General features: G+C 47.1%; 1 long non-coding RNA gene across 1 annotated transcript; it reads right to left on the reverse strand.

The window, feature by feature from the left end:
* Window positions 1-1,862: 1,862 nt before the first annotated feature.
* LOC114228922 (uncharacterized) lies at window positions 1,863-16,640 on the reverse strand. The gene is made up of 6 exons (XR_003615023.2): window positions 16,609-16,640; window positions 13,782-13,826; window positions 8,404-8,541; window positions 3,135-3,316; window positions 2,876-3,052; window positions 1,863-1,905 (listed from the first exon to the last, which is right to left on the reverse strand). It is a non-coding gene; the product is annotated as an uncharacterized LOC114228922 (long non-coding RNA).
* Between the last annotated feature and the right edge of the window lie 2,673 nt (window positions 16,641-19,313).

Here is a 19,313-nt window from a genome sequence, read left to right on the forward strand (position 1 = left end):
GAGGGGGTGCAGGACTAAAGGCCAGCATGACCAAGGATGACCAGGAGGAAAGAGCTTGGGCCGTGTGTGTGAACCAGAGGCCTCTGAAATATCTCCAAGCCGATCTGCAGAATGGACTCTCCCCAGTGTGCTAATTACAGACCTTCTCCCATGAGCTCACACAGACTTGTAAATAGGAACATTTTAAAGCCGTGTACATTGTCTAATTTAAAAGGTATTGATTTTCTCAAGCAATTTTTGTTACTAAGTATTAGCCTGATCTTAGTATTGTTTGCGTTGTCTTAGGGAGCACTTGTACTTTTTCCTATTGTCTGTATAACAAATTTCTTTGTAAGAATATGAATAAATTATACTCACAGCTCAGTTTTGTGTAAATCTTGTTTGAAAGTCACATGCCTTTTATAGCTATCGTGTATATTAACAATCACATGAGCAAGTATGTGTTGCTTGTATCTCGAGGGGCTAGAATCCTATTCATTTCTTATACTTGGTAGTAGCACCAGAGGTGTATTTGAGCAAAGCCTGTTCAACTCATATTTATGGGCCCATGCCCTAGGGCTCTTCGGCCCCTTGAGTGTGGCTCTTCCACAAAATACCACGGCCTGGGCGAGTCTATTTTGAAGAAGTGGTGTTAGAAGAAGTTTAAGTTTTAAAAATTTGGCTCTCAAAAGAAATTTCAATCGTTGTACTGTTGATATTTGGCTCTGTTGACTAATGAGTTTGCCAACCACTGTCCTAGGGTATCCTCTCAACTATCATTGTCCTCCTCACACAGGGATGAGAATGGATACCAAGGGCAGTTATAGAGGTTCAGGGAATGCTCCTAACACTAGGGATGGAAATGCAGAGAGCCAGCTTCCATGCATTCCCAGACAGGCCCTGGGCACCCCATCAGGGCTGACGCTGGGCCATGGCACGCCTCAGCAGTCAGCTCTCTAGGACAAGCCCTCTGGCCTCAGCTTGTCTCAACCACCTGAAGCACTTCTCTTCCACCTCCCTTCATCCATGGTTAGCATACTTGAAAGAAAGCATGGTAAGAATGGAAATTTACTCCAAGTTCAAAAGCAGCCCAAACAGGAAACAAAAGGAGGCCACAATGTGTTGGCCCATTGCAGTGCCCTTGGTCAAAACAAAACCTCCCCTGCCTATTGTTTCAAGATAATAAATTTAGGAGAGTGATCTGGTCATTAAATGTCCCCTTTGGTCTGAGGTAGAAAATGGAGAAAAGGTCTTGAGATTCTTCTGCCAAAGATTCCAGACATCCAATACCTCACCTGTGGGAGTTCCAGGTCCAGATTTGCGTGTTTCCCTCACACTTGATTAGCATAGAATACGTTGAGCTGGAAGGTTAAGTTCCACTGAAGATGAGGATTTTCCAAGGGGCTTATTACAGACAACGTTGGAAGAATATTTTTTTTAGTTGTTAAGTACAGAACACGGTTTTATGCCTATGCATGTTTTCAACCTTCCCCCTTACCTAACACTACCTTCCAAAAGGCTTTAATCTTTAGAGTTAAATCTCCCCCTTGTACTGGCATTGACAACCCCACACACCATTGTTTGCTAAAACAATTAGCAATGCAGATCCTGGAGGAATCTAAACAAATAGATAAACTAATAGATTTTAAAGTCCTATAAGTCTGCTTTCACAGTTCTCAAAATTTAACTATAAAATACATACAATAGATCAGAACCAATATTTGCAAAGTCATCTAAAAGAAAAGATTGCTCCCAGGTCTGACCTTAACCCTATTAAGTATTAACCAAGAGGATGTTAACGTATCTAAAGCAACTTAAGTCTGATGGGGTAGCCTATTAACCAGGACCTTAGGCACTGGAAGCAAGAATTGACAGGGGTCTTCAGCACTGAGGTGATGGTCCACGAGCAGGAGTCAGGGGAGACCTCTGTGTAGGAATGGGTGTGCTAGGGTATCATGGTTTAGCAAATTTAATCATCTAAGTTGTGCAACTATTGCCCCTTCTCTGTTTGTGTACTCACAAGCTATTTGACTTTCTGTGCAGACTTGCCTTCTAGGAGGGAGGAAATATACTTGTCCATACTCATGACCATTTATTACATAACTAGAGGCCCAGTGCATGAAATTCATGCATGGGGGAGGGGGTGTCCCCCAGCCTGCACCCTCTCCAATCTGGGACCCCTCGAGGGATGTCTGACTGCCCATTTAAATGGGCAGTCGGGCAGTCGGACATCCCTCTCACAATCCAGGACTGTTGGCACCCAACAGCTCACCTGCCTGCCTGCCTGATTGCCCCTAACCGCTTCTGCCTGCCAGCCTGATCATCCCCTAACCACTCCCCTGCCAGCCTGATTGACACCTAACTGCTCCCCTGCCGGCCCAATTGCCCCTAACTGTCCTCCCCTGCCAACCTGGTCACCCCTAACTGCCCTCCCCTGCTGGCCCGGTCACCTCTAACTTCTCTCCCTTGCCAGCCTGGTTGTCCCTAACTGCCCTCCCCTGCTGGCCTGGTCACCACTAACTGCCCTCTCCTGCCGGCCTGGTTGCCCCCAACTGCCCTTCCCTGCAGGCCTGGGTGCCCCCAACTGCCCTCCCCTGCAGGCCTGGGTCCCCCAACTGCCCTCCCCTGCAGGGCTGGTCACCCCTAACTGCCCTCCTCTATAGGCCTGGGTCCCTCCCAACTGTCCTCCCCTGCAGGCCTGATTGCCCCCAACTGCCCTTCCTTTCAGGCCTGGTGCCTCCCAACTGCCCTTCCCTGCTGGCCTGATCGCCCACAACTGCCCTCCCCTGCTGGCCATCTTGTGGCGGCCATCTTGTGTCCACATGGGGGCAGCCATCTTTGACCACATGGGGGTGGCCATCTTGTGTGTTGGAGTGACAGTCAACTTGTATATTACCTCTTTAGTAGATAGGATGGAATCTGGGACTGCAGTAGCAAACCAAACAGTCAAAAGTTCTGCCCTCACCAAAAAACTTTGTAAGGTGAACTAACAAGTAAATGAGTAAATGGAGTAACGTGGTGATAAGGCTGAGGAAGAGGTAGCCAGGCAATAAAGTCGAGTGGCTTCTTCCTCCTAAGAAACAGAACACAAGAACTTATTAATTACCAGGCAGTCATACTAAATAGGATGCTTTGGGCAGAAAGTAACAGAATACCTGTCTAAAAATGCTCTGTACAACAGGAGTTTTATTCCTGAAAGTAGGAAGTTCTTTTCCAGGTTTGGTGCAGCTGCTCAACAATTATTATCAAGGATGTAATCTATTCCCATCCTCCTCATTATTCTCAGAAGACTCCACTTTCATCCTTAGGCTGTTGCCTCTGGTCCCAAAATACCTGCCTTGGTTACCGACATCACATCAGGAAGAAGGAGGCAACAAGAATTGTAAGAGTCATTCTTTCATGTCTCTCTTTTTATCAGAGAGGAAAATCTTTCCCAGAAACTCCCCCAAAATACTTCCCTTTATGTCTTTTTGGCAGAACAGCATCACATGGCCATTACTGGCTACAGAGGAGTCTGGGAAAATATCCATTGTCAACCTCTACTGTAGCAGGTGAGCTCTGCCATATTGCAACCAAAGCAGGATGAATGGCTACTGGACAGGCAGTCCTAGCAGTATGTAATATCACCACACACCATACAATACCTATGTGCCCAGGTCTCACTGGATAGAGCCAAGGAATGACAGATAACACTGTCTACTGTGGGATTCACAGAGATTAGGACAGAGACCTAGCCCAAGATCATTTACACAGAGATACTTAGTGGAGTACTTGCTGGAATAGCCCCAGAGTACTTTAGAATACCCCAGCTTCATACAGGGTTTTGTAGCCTTTGACTAACAAAATTCTAAGCAAAGGGTGAGACAGCCCATGATAATGATCAGAGCAAGGAAAGTTTAGGGTCACTTCATATTCTAATTAGTCCTCTTGATCTAACATGGGAAGCCTCTAAATCATTCCACATCAGAAAGCCCCACTGGGAATAGTTGAGTTTCAATTCAGATCCAGCTCAATGAAACATTGAAAACAAGTGTCCAACGTATTCTGCTTCATGGTTCCAAATAAACAATGAGAAAGTCAGTTTCCTCTTTGGGTTGGGTTCACTGGATCCTAGCCCATAAAAGTTTTGAATTATATCACAGTGACATGCAAGGACTTAAAAGAGATGAAATGAAGCGCAGAGGAAAGTTGGCACAGTGCCAAGAAATCTGGCTGAAGTTGGGTCTCTGAGCCCACAGAAAACAATGGCAGCGAGGACATGAGTCAGTGGCCCAAGTGCAAGCACATCTTGGGGCAACAAGAGCACACAAAGGCCGGCCACGGGAATGGCCAATTCAACAGGGACCCCTTTCTACATGCTTCTTCTGGGGACCTCCTACAATGTCTACACCCGTCTCATTTGTCCCACCTTTACCTTCACATTCCGCCTGGACAGTATCCTATCACCTGCAGCCCTGCCCCTCATTCCCATCACAGGGCCCTCAGAGGCTCTGAGACACAGACCCCGGGGGCCTGAGGAGCCCCTTCTTCAGCATCCTGGACCTGATTGCTCAGTACCCTTGCCAGACCAATTGTTAAAGTCTCTGAATGTCACCTTGGTATACATTTGTTCAAACAGTTCAATGCAGACAGCCTCTGCATGCCTAAAGCTGGTTGTAATTTAAATGCAAAGCATTATTTCTTTTCAGATTACAAGGTGGGTTCTCAGGACCCAGGACTCAACATTGGGTGCACAAGGGGCATGCATACACTGGTATCAGGATCAAGGCAGTCACACCTGGAGCAGATCAGGCAGACAACTGCATGATCGAAGAGGTACCAAAGCCCTGAGATGCCTTCAGCAGAAGCCCCCCATGGAGCCTAAAATCTCTCCTTTGAATTTTCAGTAAAAGCGCATTATGCTGTGACAGCAACAACTCATTAAGATCTCAGATACTAAAATCCTTGTGGAACTAGTTTATCTGGTCTCTTCCCACCTCGCAGTTGCAAGAGCAAATCCTATAGGAAAAAGACTCTAGAAATATTAGTTTTGATGAGCAAATCTAAGGAAGGCAGTCCTCCAGAACTAGAGCAGCGGAGGAAGAAAAAGGAGGAGGAAGAACATACAAGAGGAACCAAGGACAATGCATGATCAAAACACATTCCTTGTTGAGCACATCAGAGTGAAGACAGAAGCCAGGAGGCAAGGACCAAGGAGTCCAGTCAGGTATGTGCCGTGCCAGTAGGGCAGTCTGTGGGTCCATGTGGGTTAAGAAGCAGCTTCCCCCTCTTTCCTGCCATTTAGAGTGTGGTTACTTTCTCTTCCCGTAATCTTGAAATCCTAGTTTGCCGGCCCTCATGGCCACTTGTTTTTATCTTCCCAAACTACTTCTGACCTTCTTCTGGTAACAGCACCTCTCTTTCCTTAAGGGAACTGCCCCTTCCCCAATAATGGGGTTCTCTTGCAATTATCAGCCTCAATATTCACTACCAGGTACAGTGCCGGCCAGTGGCTCAGATCTGGCCAATCAATGTACTCCAATTCCCTGGCCACAGGGATTGGCCCAAGGGATATCCAATCTGACCCAATCAGATTCTGCCCTGCAGGAATCTGAAATCTGAGCAGAAATCCCAGGATGGAAGGAAACTGGAGCTGGGTCTGACAACAGTGATCTGGAAAAAGGCCAGGAAACACTCAAAGCCATCTGGCTTCTTCCCTCACCCCACCCGCCAAGGCCAGGTTACTATTACTTTCACGTAGATCCCCGTAGCTTCCAGTAAACTCAAGTGGGACCTAAATGAATCAGAATGTGTTTCTGTTGCAACCAACAACCAAAACTGATACAGAACATTGCAAGTGACATACTTAGAATATCAAATAAGATGAGTCAAGAGGGGGTGGGGAGATAAGGGAGGACTCCCCTCCGCCCCCCAAGATCAGGTTGGGAATCTGATAGTCCTTGCTACATGGGATTAAACCATTTTTTAAATTTATCTTTATTAAAAAAATAAATAAATAAATAAATATATCCTTAAAAAGTTTATAATTAACATGAAAAACAATTTAAAAACCATGAGTTAACTATAAGAGGGAGCACTGCCCCTCCAACCTGAAAAAAATAAAATAAAATTATCTTTATTGTTGAAAGTATTGCAGCTATCCCTCTTTCTTTCCCCCACTGACCCCCTCCACCCTGCTCCCACCATGGGGTTAAACTATTAACTGATGTATATTGTGATCCAAACCATATGTTCCCACAGCTAAAGCTTTAGAAAAGGCTTGGCAGGACAATGTCAGGATATTGGAATTCTCTGGCTACTTTTCCTGGCTTACATTAAAGCGGGATGTATGTTGAGATTCTCTTTCTGCCTTTAACAAATGCAGCAGACCGACCCCTGCGGGTTGAATAATTGTGAACTCTGCCTGTGCGGTTTATGAAGCCATTGTCTCCCAGCTCCAAATGCACCTTCTGTACTCTGATGCCGGGGCTGGGGCTCTACAACCCACATCGCTCCTTTGCCTGCTGGTCCTGCTCATAATGCGCGCCAGAGGGAACTGGGAGGCCGGGCGAGGGGAGAGGGATTTGCCACTTTCAGCAGCAGTTTCCAGTTTCTTGTCACTCTCCCACAACCAGACCTGCTATGTGCCCTCGGAGGTCCCTGCCTCCACTGAGTTCTGTCCCTGCGCTAAAATCAATGTCCTGACTAGGAAGCAGAGGAAGAGAAATGGGGAGGTCTCGTCTTCAGACCTTTCCCAAATACGTTCTATTATAAATTCACTCATTGCCGAAAAAGGTTAGCAATTCCTGGCCATGATTCAGTGTCACTTACCAAGGGACAGCCCAGGGACAGAGGGAGAACTGGCTCCTAAACCAGGCAAGAAGGGCCCTGTCCTTAGCCTCCATGCTTTAAAATGTCCTGATCTGACCTTCCTGTGGCCCTTACCCTTCTCCTCCCTTCCCCCCCCCCCCCTTCCCTGGACAAGGAGCCATGGAGACAAGAGCATTTGTCCACCTAAAGCCTGGGACCTTCTTCTAGACCTAAAGCACCTAAAATCCCATAATATCCTGCCCAAACGGCCCATAGCCTGCTTCCCGGGCCCAAAAGGGGCCATTCCCTGAGTCATTATTCTGAGTCAGCACTGTGTTTTAGGTCACACACCCCTTGGCCCATGGTACTGCTAAGAGACGGCTGATGGGGGTGGGGTGGGGTGAACAGAGCTTGGATGTGCCCACCGAGTTGTCCGTGTGGGTGTGTGAGGGCCCAGGGCCCCACGTCTCACACGAGGACAGAGCCAAGCGGGAAGAGAAGGAGTAGAAGGGATGAACTAGGGACCTCTTTGTGCTCTTGTTAAGGAAGGGCCTGGCAGGAAGAAAATCAGCTCTGGTCCCTGGATCTAAGGCAAAGGCCAGACAAAGCCATCAAGCTGAAGTTTGAAGGGATGAGCTAAGAGACAGAGCTACAAGGCTGCAGTCCAGATTTAAATGTCTTAGCTTACTGGTCAATCACACCCTCTCAATGTAATCAGTGAGAGGTTTTTTTGTCAAAGACCTCTAGGCTCCACAAGCAGGAACTTCTGATGGTCAATTCCAAAGCAAACCTGGGCCCCAGAGTCCATGCCAGGAGGGAGCAAAATCCTGTGCAGTGCCCTCAGGGTGGCCAAAGTGAACCCTGGGTGGAGGCTCCGGCAAGCCGAGCTCAGGGAAGCCACAGTGGCCCACCATGGACTCAGTGGCCGGACAGTGAGTCGACAAGCATGTCTGCTGCTTACTCACCGTTCCTGACCAGCAGGATATGCTGGCCTTTGGGCCACTGGCCATCATCTCCTGTTCCCTTTCCCCTTTTTAAAATAGCAGTTTTCTGGCTATCCTGTCCCTCCCCTATAACGGCTAAGTATTGGGTGTGTTGGGGTGGCACACCCTACCCTGGCGAGGTCATGAGGAGCATGTTCCTATCTAACAGGGTGGAGTATTCCATAGACTTCTGCTTGTCTCCCAGGGGAAAGGAGGTATAAACGATGTGGCTTTTGAAAAAAAATACATTTTTTTTTTTTGTGTGTGTGTGTGTGTGTGTGTGTGTGTGTTGAGAGAAAGAGGGTGGGAGAAAGAGAAACATCAATGATGCATGCCCCCTACTGGGACTCAAGCCCACAACCCTGGCATGTGCCCTGACAGGGAATCGAACCAGTGAGCTCTCAGTGCATGGGACAACGCTCAACTGACTTGAGCAACACTGGCCAGGGCAGCAACATAGTTTTCCCTTAAACAGACATTTTTGAAATTGTCTATATGGGGAAAAGGGTGTGTGTGAGCTGGGCAGCCAAGTGACTGTGAGCTTATCCAGTGTGTTCCCACTTCCCACCCCTGACGCTTCTGGTCACCGACTTGAACCCCTGACTACAGAGGGAGGCCCATGAGCCAAGTTAGAACTATCACTGCACTTTACCACAGTGATTGGTTCCGGAAGGTCACATGACAGCAGCTGCCAATCTCAATTCTTCTGACTGCAGCTGGTGGGAAAGAACTCCCTTTCTTGGTGACACAAAAAATGTGAGTCCAAGGCTCTCAGAGGCCCTGTTCCCCACTGAAAGAGAGAGAAAGGGAGAGGGAGAGAGGGGGGTCAGGGGGAAGAAAGAGAGACATCGATATGAGAGAATGACATCTATCAATTGCCTCTCACACATGCCTTGACAGGGGATCGAACCTGCAACCCAGGTATGTGCCCTTAACCAGGAATCAAACCCAGGACTTCCAATGAGAGAAGGGGTGGGGAGGGGGTGACATTCCAACCATTGAGACACACTGGCCAAGATAGGAGGGTAATTATTTTAAAGATGGGAGACACTTGGGATCATTGAAATGACTTCAATTTTATTGAGGACTCTTATGTAATTTCATTTGAACCTTATAATAACCTCATGAGGATGTTTTCCCATTCTACAGATGAGGGAACTGGAGCTGGGGCTAAATGGTTATTAGATGTACAGAAGAAATTGGGGGCAGGGTTTGGAAGAGGAGACACAGCCATTCCTTCCTCCCTGTACTCCCACTGCCACTCCACCATACTGGGGTGGGAGGCAGGGAAGGATGGAGAGAAAGAAGGAAAGAGGACTGCGAAGGAAGACATGACTCCCGAAGTCTCTGTGAGGTGCAGGAACTGTAGACACTCTATCTCCTTTAATCAAATCCCACCAACGCTCTGAGGTAGGCCCTGTTGGAATGTCATTGTCCCCATGAGGAAGGGCCCTGAGGGTGAGAAGGATCACACCTTCACCAGGTCACAGAGGCAGTAAGTGACAGCATCTGGGTTTGAACTTGGGTCTGCAGATGTTGAGGTGTCTGTTCTCAGCACTTCCAGTGAGCCCTCATCTCAGACTCCCAGGCCTCTTCTCCAGCGACTGCTACCTGGTTTCCACACCCCACCTCAGGCTGCTATGAGCATGGCTTTCATTCCATCTGTGCCCTCTCAAATCCCAGGGCCCCACATCTCACATGAGGTCAGCAATATGCCTGGAGGAAGGGAACCTGAAGGATAATGCACACCAGGTCCTTCCATTTCACCCATGAGAAGTAATTCAAAAGAAGATTTTAGCCCTGGCCAGTGTGGCTCAGTTGGTTGGGCATCATCCTATGCATTGAAAGGTTGCCAGTTCAATTCCTGGTCAAGGCAGCAGATTTCTCTCTCTCTATCTATCTATCTATCTATCTATCTATCTATCTATCTATCTATCTCTCTCTCTCTCCTCCCTCTAAAAAAAAAAAAAGGAAGATTTTTATATTAAAAACTAGAGGCCCAGTGCATGAAATTCATGCGTGGGGGGGGGGCGGTCCCTCAGCCCGGCCTGCACCCTCTCCAATCAGGGACCCCTAGGGGGATGTCCAACTGCCGGTTTAGGCCCGATCCCACAGGGCAGTCGGACATCCCTCTTGCAATCTGGCACCGCTGGCTCCTAACCGCTCGCCTGCCTGTCTGTCTGGCCGCCCCCCAACTGCCCCCTTGCTGGCCTGGCCGCCCCCCAACTGCCCCCTTGCTGGCCTGGCCACCCCCCAACTGTCCCCCTGCCAGCCTGGTTGCCCCCTAACTCTCTGGAAGTAAGTCTGATGTCCGGAAGATGTCCAGTCACCTGGTCTAATTAGCATATTACCCTTTTATTAGTATAGATATAGGAAACATTATTGAATAGCACGCAAAAATCACATGAACTTCCGTGAATGTCTTGCTTGTAGTTGCCCCTTGAAATTCGAACCAGCTCTTGTTTAGAATATTTCAGAAGAAAACTATGAAAAACAACTGGTAAGCAGGATAAAGGGCTTAGAATGGAATTCCAGAAATTCCAGTCTGTCCCATTGACCATCCAGGCTTAGCTAACCCCCTGCCCCACAAGAACCTGACTTGACACCCCCCTGTACATGCCCTAAGTTTTCCCCTCATCTCCTTTGCTTCCCCAGCAGCCTGGAATGTCTTCTCCTCCGGCTCATCTTCCATGAAGTTCTCCAGGATCTCCATACCGCCCCTCTGCTAAGCTCTCAAGCCTGCACTTGAGATGTGCACTGTTATATTAACCGTCTGTAGTGTAGGGCTTGTCTCAGTAAGCTGCTGGGCATAGGAATTGCATCTGCTCTATCCTTGTGCCCCCACTACATGGAACAAGATGTCTCTCTGGACAGAGATCAGGCAGTACCCACTGGTGCGTCAGGAGCCACCTTCCAGGGTGCTTGCCTGCAAATCTGCTAACAAAGATGCACTCCCTTAGGTTAAAACATAGCCCAGCCAGGTGGCTTGGTTGGTAGGAGCATTGTCTCGTGCACCAAAAAGGTTGTGGGTTCGATTCCCAGTCAGAGCACATACCTAGGTTGCAGTTTTGGACCCTGATCAGGACGTGTATAGGAGGCAACCGATTAATGTTTCTCTTGCACATCAATGTTTCTCTTCCTCTGTCTCTCTCTAAAAATAAAAAATAAATAAATAAATAAATAAATCAATAAACATATCCTCAAGTGAGAATTTTTTAAAATGTCCTCTTTAGGGACTTTCTTTAAAAGTGAATTTTAATGTAAATTGGGACAACCAGTTCCTTTCCTTTATAGGTGGTTGAAATTGGAACATGAGAGAGTAGGATCATTAAGGGGGAGGAAGGGAGGTAAGGCTATTGAAGGCCCAGGAGTGGGGGAACTCTGCTGTGAGCGGGGAGGAGAGGGTGACAGCTCTGGTTGTTTGGCTTCTTTGCCTCACTTAGCTGTGTGACCTTGTTACTTCACTTCCCATCCAAGTCCCAACTTGTTCAACTGGAAGAAAAGAGGTTGGACTAGAGTAGTGGTTCTCAAAATGGTTCCCAGGTCAGCAACATCAGCATCACCTGGAAGCTTGTCAGAAAAGCAAATGATCAGGTCACCCTAGACCTACTGGATCAGAAACTCAGTGATGGGGCAGCAAGCTGTCTTTTAACAAGCCCTCCAAGAGATCCGACTCATGCTCCAGGTTGAGAAGTGCTGGAGTGGATGGTCCACATAGTCCCCTGGAAAGAGCAGCATTCATGCTTCTTAGTGTGGCTCCTAGGTCACACAAGGCCATCACTACTCTGGTACCCACATAACGGCCCAGAGGTCAACAGGCCTCCACATCTGCATAAAACCACTAAAACTTTCCTTAAGGAGACTTGCTCTTGGAAACTCTGGGCCTTTGCATCTGCTGTCCCATCTTCCTGAAATAGCCTTTTTCTTCTGTTACCTGTCTATCTCCTATTTGTCTTTCAAGACTCGTTTTAGTGGTCACCTCTTCTAGGAAGGCCTCCTAATACCTGCCTTTCCATGTCAGGTATCTCCCCCTTGTGCTCTTAGCACTCTACAAATATCTCTGTTATATCATTGCCACCTTTATCTGCACCCCCACCAGCGAGGTGTGGCAGAAACTGTTTTATTTCTGACACAGTACAAGTCGTAAACATTGCATGAGTGAGTGAATGGATGGCTTGAATCCTGGTGTCAAATATTTGAGGGCTCAGACAATGAATTTTGAATCTTTTTTAAAAGATTTCTCATCGGTTTTTAGAGAGAGAGGAAGGGAGAGGGAGAGAGAGAGAGAAACATTGATGTGAGAGCAAGGCATTGATGGGCTGCCTTTAGCATGTCCCCCACTGGGCATTGAGCCCGCAACCTGGGCATGTGCCCCAACCAGGAATTGAACCAGCAACCCTTCAGTATGCATGATGACACCCAACCAATTGAGTCACACCGGCCAGGGCAAATTTTGATCCTTGTTCATCTCTAATCACTGGTAGTTTAATATTCTTCATGTTGTCAGTACACAATGATTGCTTGATCATCATGTTTATTGCTTTAACTAATTCTTTATAACATATTACATAGTCCAAGCTCTATCATATCTATTAGCCCATGAGCCTCTCAGCAATCTAATGATTGTTTCAATCATTTTAACAGGTGACAACACCACTCACAAATACTAAATGGCTTTCCGTGGTAACCTATTTCTTTAAAAAATACTTGTCTCGTTTTTTCTTCATGCAAAGCATTGTGATAAACAATGGGAGATACAAAAGTTATTAAAGACATGATCCTTGTCCTTCAAGAACCTATATTCTAGAAAAAATAAAATTAACTTATCCTTCAAATAAATCACATTACAAACAGTATATAATAAATCTGATCTTGAGTGAGTCAGTCCATCAAGGCTCTAGGAGCTTGGTGGCCAGAGGAGGTAGGAGAGACATCACTGTGGAAGAGACAGAAATTGCCTGAAGACTGGCCAAGGCCTCCCAGGAGAAGGCACTAAATTAATAAATGAACAGCCAGGGACAGTGAATGGATCTCATAGCTGCAGCAGAGATCTTATGAAAGGGAGCTGGGAGGTCAAAGACATAACTGGCAGGCCCACTCACTGCCTGTGACCCCGAAGTTGGGCTCAATGGCATTCCTCATTCTCTTGGTTACTTTTTATTGTGTGGAGGACATCTGTTAAAATAGTCTGCAGAAATCATTTGAGACCTTAGAGAGTAACTTCTTCCCGACAGGATTTCACTTGCTCTGCCAGGCACCTAGTGATACTAGCATTCCAACATTAGTTCAACCCAAAGTCAAAGCTTCAGACTCTTCGGCCACCCACATGCCTCAGTCACACTGCAGCCCCTGGGAGAGCAGTTTCCTTCTAGTTGACTTTCTTTCTACAGTGCAGCACTGTAGGGCCCCAGCTCTGAGTGCCAAGTAATTTGCCAGGACCTCTACTCTGAAAAGGAAAGTAAGCTGTAGATTCCAACTTTTAGAGCCCTAGTCACTTACAATTTTCAAAAGCAAAGCTTGTTTCTCAGCCTCCTCTTTAGCTCAGCCAATGCCCCTTGGGCAAAAGCAGCACCACAAACCACACTCGCCTCGCTGGATTTCTGTCTTCTAGATTTTGGGCTTGCTAATTCCTTGTTATCCTATTAGCGTTTTGATGTTGGGGGGAGGGCAGGATTTATGTTTTTTTAAGCTGTTTTCAGAAGGAAAGTTGGTCTGGATTACCTAGTCTGCCGCTGCTAGAAGCAGAAGTTTGATATTAGCTCTAGATAGAGATGAAGACCAGAATCTGTGAGCAGTGGAGGGACATGAGAGCAGAAATTAATCCAAAAGTGACGCATAGATTGTTTGAGGGGGCTGTTGCAGGGGTCAGTAGAGAAGTAAGAACTGAAGAAAAAGATTTTTATTGGTTTCCTTCCCTTGTTTCAGCCAGCATACAGATCAAACAATTTATTGGGTTGATGCCCAAATTGGTACTTCCAATCTTAGTTAAACCCATGGGATTTCGAAAACAGGCCTTATTGTCTGACTTACTTAATTACTTCCTTGTTGGGGAGCCTTCACTTCCAACTGCAAAATCTGCCAAGAGAAAAGGGAGACCTTGAGCCACAGATAGATTATCCCTCATCCAGGAGCCACCTCAGGCTGTGCTGGGGCGGGAGGGGCGTGGGGAGCTCAGGGACCCAGGCTGCGCTGCTGAGGCAGAAGGACAAGTCAGTCAAGGCCCAGGGCCCTACCTGGGCCCCCCTGGCTGCCCGCCCTCCAGGGCTGGAGGTGCTGGAGGCTTTGCTGAGTAGGGATGGGGCAGCCTGCTGCTTGGCCATTAGGGCATCAGTCCTCCACCTCCTTTCGCTTGGCTCTCTCCACTTTGGAGGCTACAGAAGCGGAATCTTCCCTTTCCCAGCCTCCCTTTACCTGAGGGTAGTCTTGTGATCCAGTTCTGACCAATGAGATGTAATCAGAATTTTGGAGGGGAGGGCTCTGGGAAAGCTCTTTCCCCATAAAAAAGACAAGTGGAGCCTGTTATGGAGTTGAGAGTGGGCTTGTGGCCTGGAGCCATCCCGTGAGGAGCCAGGCTGGAGGGCAAGGCCCAGAAAGTCTCTAAGACACCAGCCCAGCCAGGGCTTCTCACTGGAGAAAAAGAAACCACGCTTTGTTCAAGCTACTGTGATTCGGTTTTCTGTAATTTGCAAATGAAACACTCCTAACTAATGCAGGGAGATTTCAAATGCCAGGACCCAGCCTCAGAGCAAAATTACCTGGGGCTTTAGAATAAAAACATGATCAAATAGCAAATATTCGCTGAAACTTGTGTGAGCCCAGCATTGAGCTAGTTGGCAATCAGGAAAGTAGCAGGCATTGAAGGCATTCACACCTAAGTGAGATCCAATTAATACAAACAAAATCTCATCAAATATTAGAAAAGCCTTTAATGATCATCGAATCCTTTGATAAAACACCATGTTAACGTAAAAATCATTGAAACCTGTAAAGAATTTTTGTGAGTTTATTTGAGCCAAACTGTCAACATATGCCAGGAAGCAGAACCTCAATGACTTGAGATAATGCTCCGGAGATTGTCGGGTTACATTTGTATTTATACATTGCAATCAAAGGAAAGGGACATGGGTGGGTTACATGAAATTCATTGGTGATAGACTAGAGAGGCGGGAGAAAGCAAAGCAGGGAAACCCCTGGGATTGGATAAAAAGTAAAATGATGGACACATACTTAGGTGGGTGCAGGAACAATTAACATGATAATGAAGGAATTTGTGGTATTTGTCCTGGCACCCAGCACATTAGGTTGTGTCCCAAGGGGTCCGGAAAAAGGGAAGTTACAAGTTATCTAGACATTTCAAAGGGTATGTTATTATAGATGCAAAAAGACAGATAGGCTCAGTTAAGGTAAAGGTTGACCTTGTCAGTGAAGATACCGGCCTAGGAGGTGACTACCCACCATAACTGCTTTTAGTTAAAGTTTAATTTCAGACCATCCTTTGTGGTTACTTTAGGTCTCTGAGTCTGCAAGACTGCTATGCAGGCCTCCCCTGAGCCTGTCGGCTTAGCATGTGGCCCCTTTCATCCACAACCACCCAGAACTCAATGTATAAAACATAAAATCAGTTTCTTTTAAGGAGAACTGGGACCTAGAAACCTGCCCAATTGGCCCCTTCATATCTTTTATGAACATGGCTGAAATTTCCTGATCTAATACCATAGTGGATTTGACAGTTGAGGAAACTGGGGTCTCCCTGGCAGAACGGAAGCAGCTTGCTCTGAGATGTAATGGGTTTGCCATGTGCCTGAATGAAGTCTGCATCCCCAGGACCATTTTCAGGACTGTCTTCTCCTACAGGTCAAAGGAGGGGAGTGGAAGGTCACATGGTAAGTTGCACTGCGACAGCGATGATTGGTCCAGGAGACCAAAGAAAGCAGAAACCCACATGAGCAGAAGTAGCCAAAGCAAGCGTCATGGAGGAGGTGGGGCTCGAGTGAGTTTGCCCCCAAGAGATAGCTGACCACACCCAGAGACAAGTTTGGATGTCACAGCTCGGGGGAGGCATCCAGTGGGTAGATGTCAGGGATGCTACTAAAAGTTCTACCATGCACAGGACAGTCCTCACAACAAAGAATTATCCAGCCCAAATGTCAATAGTGCTGACACTGAGAAACCCTGGAGTAGAGGGAAAGACGAGGGGGAGAGGCCAGGCAGAGGGAATGGTGTGAGCAAATGCCAGAGGCAGACATGAGAAGGGAGGTACTGCCTCCTCTGTATCTCTAACACATATAACTAGCTGCCAGGTGGGTATTTATCTGTTGGATAAGTGAATGAACACTGGCCACCCTTGAATTCTACCCTGGCTCTTTGGCAGCAAAGTCCTCTGTTCAGAATAAAGAAAGACGTCAACCACCCTGGCTGGTGTGGCTCAGTTGGTTAAGCATTGCCCCACATGTCAAGAGGTTGCTGGGTCAATTCCCCATCCGGGCACATGCCTGGCTTGCAGGCTCTAAAATCAATAAAAACATATTTTTTTAAAAAGAAAAGCCCAGCCAGCGTGGCTCAGTGGTTGAACTTCGACCTATGAACCAGGGGGGTCACGGTTCAATTCCCGGTCAGGGCACATGCCAGGTTGTGGGCTCAATCCCCAGTGTGGGGTGTGCAGGAGACAGCTGGTCAATGATTCTCTCTCATCATTGATGTTTCTATCTCTCTCTCCCTCTTTCTTCCTCCCTGAAGTCAATAAAAATACATTTTTTTTAAAGAAAAGAAGTCAGCCTAGTCAATACTTCTTTTCCTGACTTCTCCTGCCTCACTATCATCCTCATCCCAAATCTTCAGAGAAGGTGACCTTTCTTACCTACTTACTCATCCTCCTAAATTCAATTACATGCTTATACCCAGCGTGCTCTCAGTCCTCATCAAACCTGCTGTCTGGTGTCATTCTGCAGGGTATCAGGAACTAGGAAGGTGCCAGCCCTCACCCTCACTGAGCAGGCAGTTGCAGGTGCTGGGAAACTATGTCCATTTCCATCCATCACCTGTCAGCCCCTTTGTGACTCCCAGCAGCTCAGCCAACCTCCCAGTGTGTAAGTTCCCTGGGGACCAGCATGTCCCTAGGATGAAACCTTAGGTCCCAGAGAGTCCCACCCTCTCCTGGCCACCCTGGGATAAATGATAGATGCCCTGTGGCTCAGATTCATTGCATGTCTTTTTATGCCTATCCTGATGGGAGCCATCTAATTGTTTTTCCTGCCTCAATACCATTCATCTTACTGTAACAAAGGGTGGCCAGTGACCCCGCTCAGGACACCAAATGTAGGCCTGGGTGAGCATCTGCTGTAAGGCATCAGCTCAGTAAACCTGTCTAAGAAACAGCAAAGGATTGGACAACCATCAGAGGATCTGAAACCAGGACACTGTCTAGGGACTGCCTCCCACCCTGTCCTCTTTTGTATTTTCTCACCCCCACCTCTTTTTCAGGCTTCACTGCCCTCAAGATCTCTCTCTCTCTCTCTCTCTCTCTCTCTCTCTCTCTCTCTCTCTCTTCTTTATTCTGTATCAAAACACACTCTCATAAGATCTACTATTGGGTCACTGATCTCTCAGTCTAGCATAGCTCCAAGGGGCTAGAGTCTCTTATCTCTGGTTCTAGAAGAAAATGAAGAAAAATGTGCACTGCTCCAGAGCACAGGAAAGGGTGGAATTCTGAGCGGTGTTTGTGATGTTGGGGAGGGTGGGGTTCCTCCCTGGAATTCCTGAGATAACTGAGAATTATCACCTCCATCATAGAAGCGCAATTCTGACTCAACTTATCCACATTCCTCAGATGAGCAATAACATCCAAAAAGCTGAGTAACTTGTTCAGGGTCACATAATTAAGTGCCAAAAACAGCATTTGAATCCAGATCTGTTTCACCCCAAAGACTGTGGCCATAATACCCCTAAGCAAGAAGAATGGGAAGTACAGTAAAGAGTGAAAAAGTACTCACGTGTTGAAATCCACTCACCTGGGCAGGCCTGGCATGGCAGTGAGGTAAATGGGAAGACAGATGTGCATTCATACTAGAAGCACACACAAATGCACACACCAGACTCTCTCCCTACGAAACATCACACACCCAGATGCAGGAGGCTGGGTGCTGGGGACGAGGGAGGGTCTCCACAAGAAGGCATGTTCCTGGTATCAAGGTACCTGATAAGGTATTGCCAGGCCTCTCTGACAATTTTAAGTCAGGAAAGAGAGGCAAACTATGGATAACTATATGGACAATCCTGAAAAAATTAAAAATAAAATTACCATATGATCCAGCAATTCTACTTTGGGAATATATCCAAAAGATACAAAACACTAACTCGAAAAGATATATGTACCCCCATGTTCATTGCAGCACTATTATTACAATAGCCAAGACATGGAAACAACCTACGTGTCCATTGATGAATGAATGGGTAAAGAAATTACGATATCTATACTAATAAAAGGGTAATATGCAAATTGGTTGGGACATCCTCACAGTAACGACCGAACAGCAGGCTGTGTGGGGTTAGTGAGGGATGACCAAACGACTCAACAGCAGGCTGCGTGGGGCAACCAGGCCGGCATGGGGGGCAGTGAGGGGTGACCAGGCCAGCAGAGGGGGGGCAGTGAGGGGCGACCAGGCTGGTGGGGGGGTAGTTGGGGGTGACCAGGCTGGTGGGGGCAGTTGGGGGTGACCAGGCTGGCAGGGGGGCAGTGAGGGGTGACCAGGCCAGCAGAGGGGGGGCAGTTGGGGGTGACCAGGCCGGCAGGAGGAGCAGTTAGGGGTGATCAGGCAGGCAGGCAGGTGAACAGTTAGCAGCCAGCGATCCCAGATTGTGAGAGGGATGTCCGACTGCCGGTTTAGACCTGATCCTAAAGATCAGGTCTAAACCGGCAGTCGGACATCCCTAGAGGGGTCCCAGATTGGAGAGGGTGCAGGCTGGGCTGAGGGGACCCCCTGCTCCGTGCATGAATTTCATGCACCAGGCCTCTAGTCTATATATAATAGGATATTACTCAACCATTAAAATGGGAAAATCTAACCATTTGTAACAACATGGATAGACCTTGAGACATTATGCTAAGTGAAATAAGTCAGACAGAGAGAGACAGATACTATATGCTCTAACTTATACTCAGAAAAAGAGATCAGATTTATTGTCAATACAGGTAATGGGAAGCAGGGGGGAGAATTTGGAGAAGGTGGGCAAAGGTACAAGCCCCCAGTTATAAGGCAAATACATACGAGGGGTGTAGTGTTCAACATGACTGTGGTTAACACTGCTGTATGACATGTAGGAAAGCTGTTTAAAGAGTAGATCCTAAGAGCTCTTGTTGAAAGGACAGTTTGTTTTTCTTTTCTTTTTATTGTATCTATACGGGTTGATGAATGTTAGCTAAACCTATTGTAATCATTTCACAATAGATAGACATCAAATCTTATGCTGAACACCTTAAACTTATACAGTGAGGTGTGTCACTTATTTCTCAGTAAAACGGGAAGAAAAAAAAGAAGGGAGACTGGGCAGCAAGTTATAGGCTGA

This window comes from Eptesicus fuscus, chromosome 12 (genome assembly GCF_027574615.1).
Source record: "Eptesicus fuscus isolate TK198812 chromosome 12, DD_ASM_mEF_20220401, whole genome shotgun sequence".
NCBI lineage: Eukaryota > Metazoa > Chordata > Mammalia > Chiroptera > Vespertilionidae > Eptesicus > Eptesicus fuscus.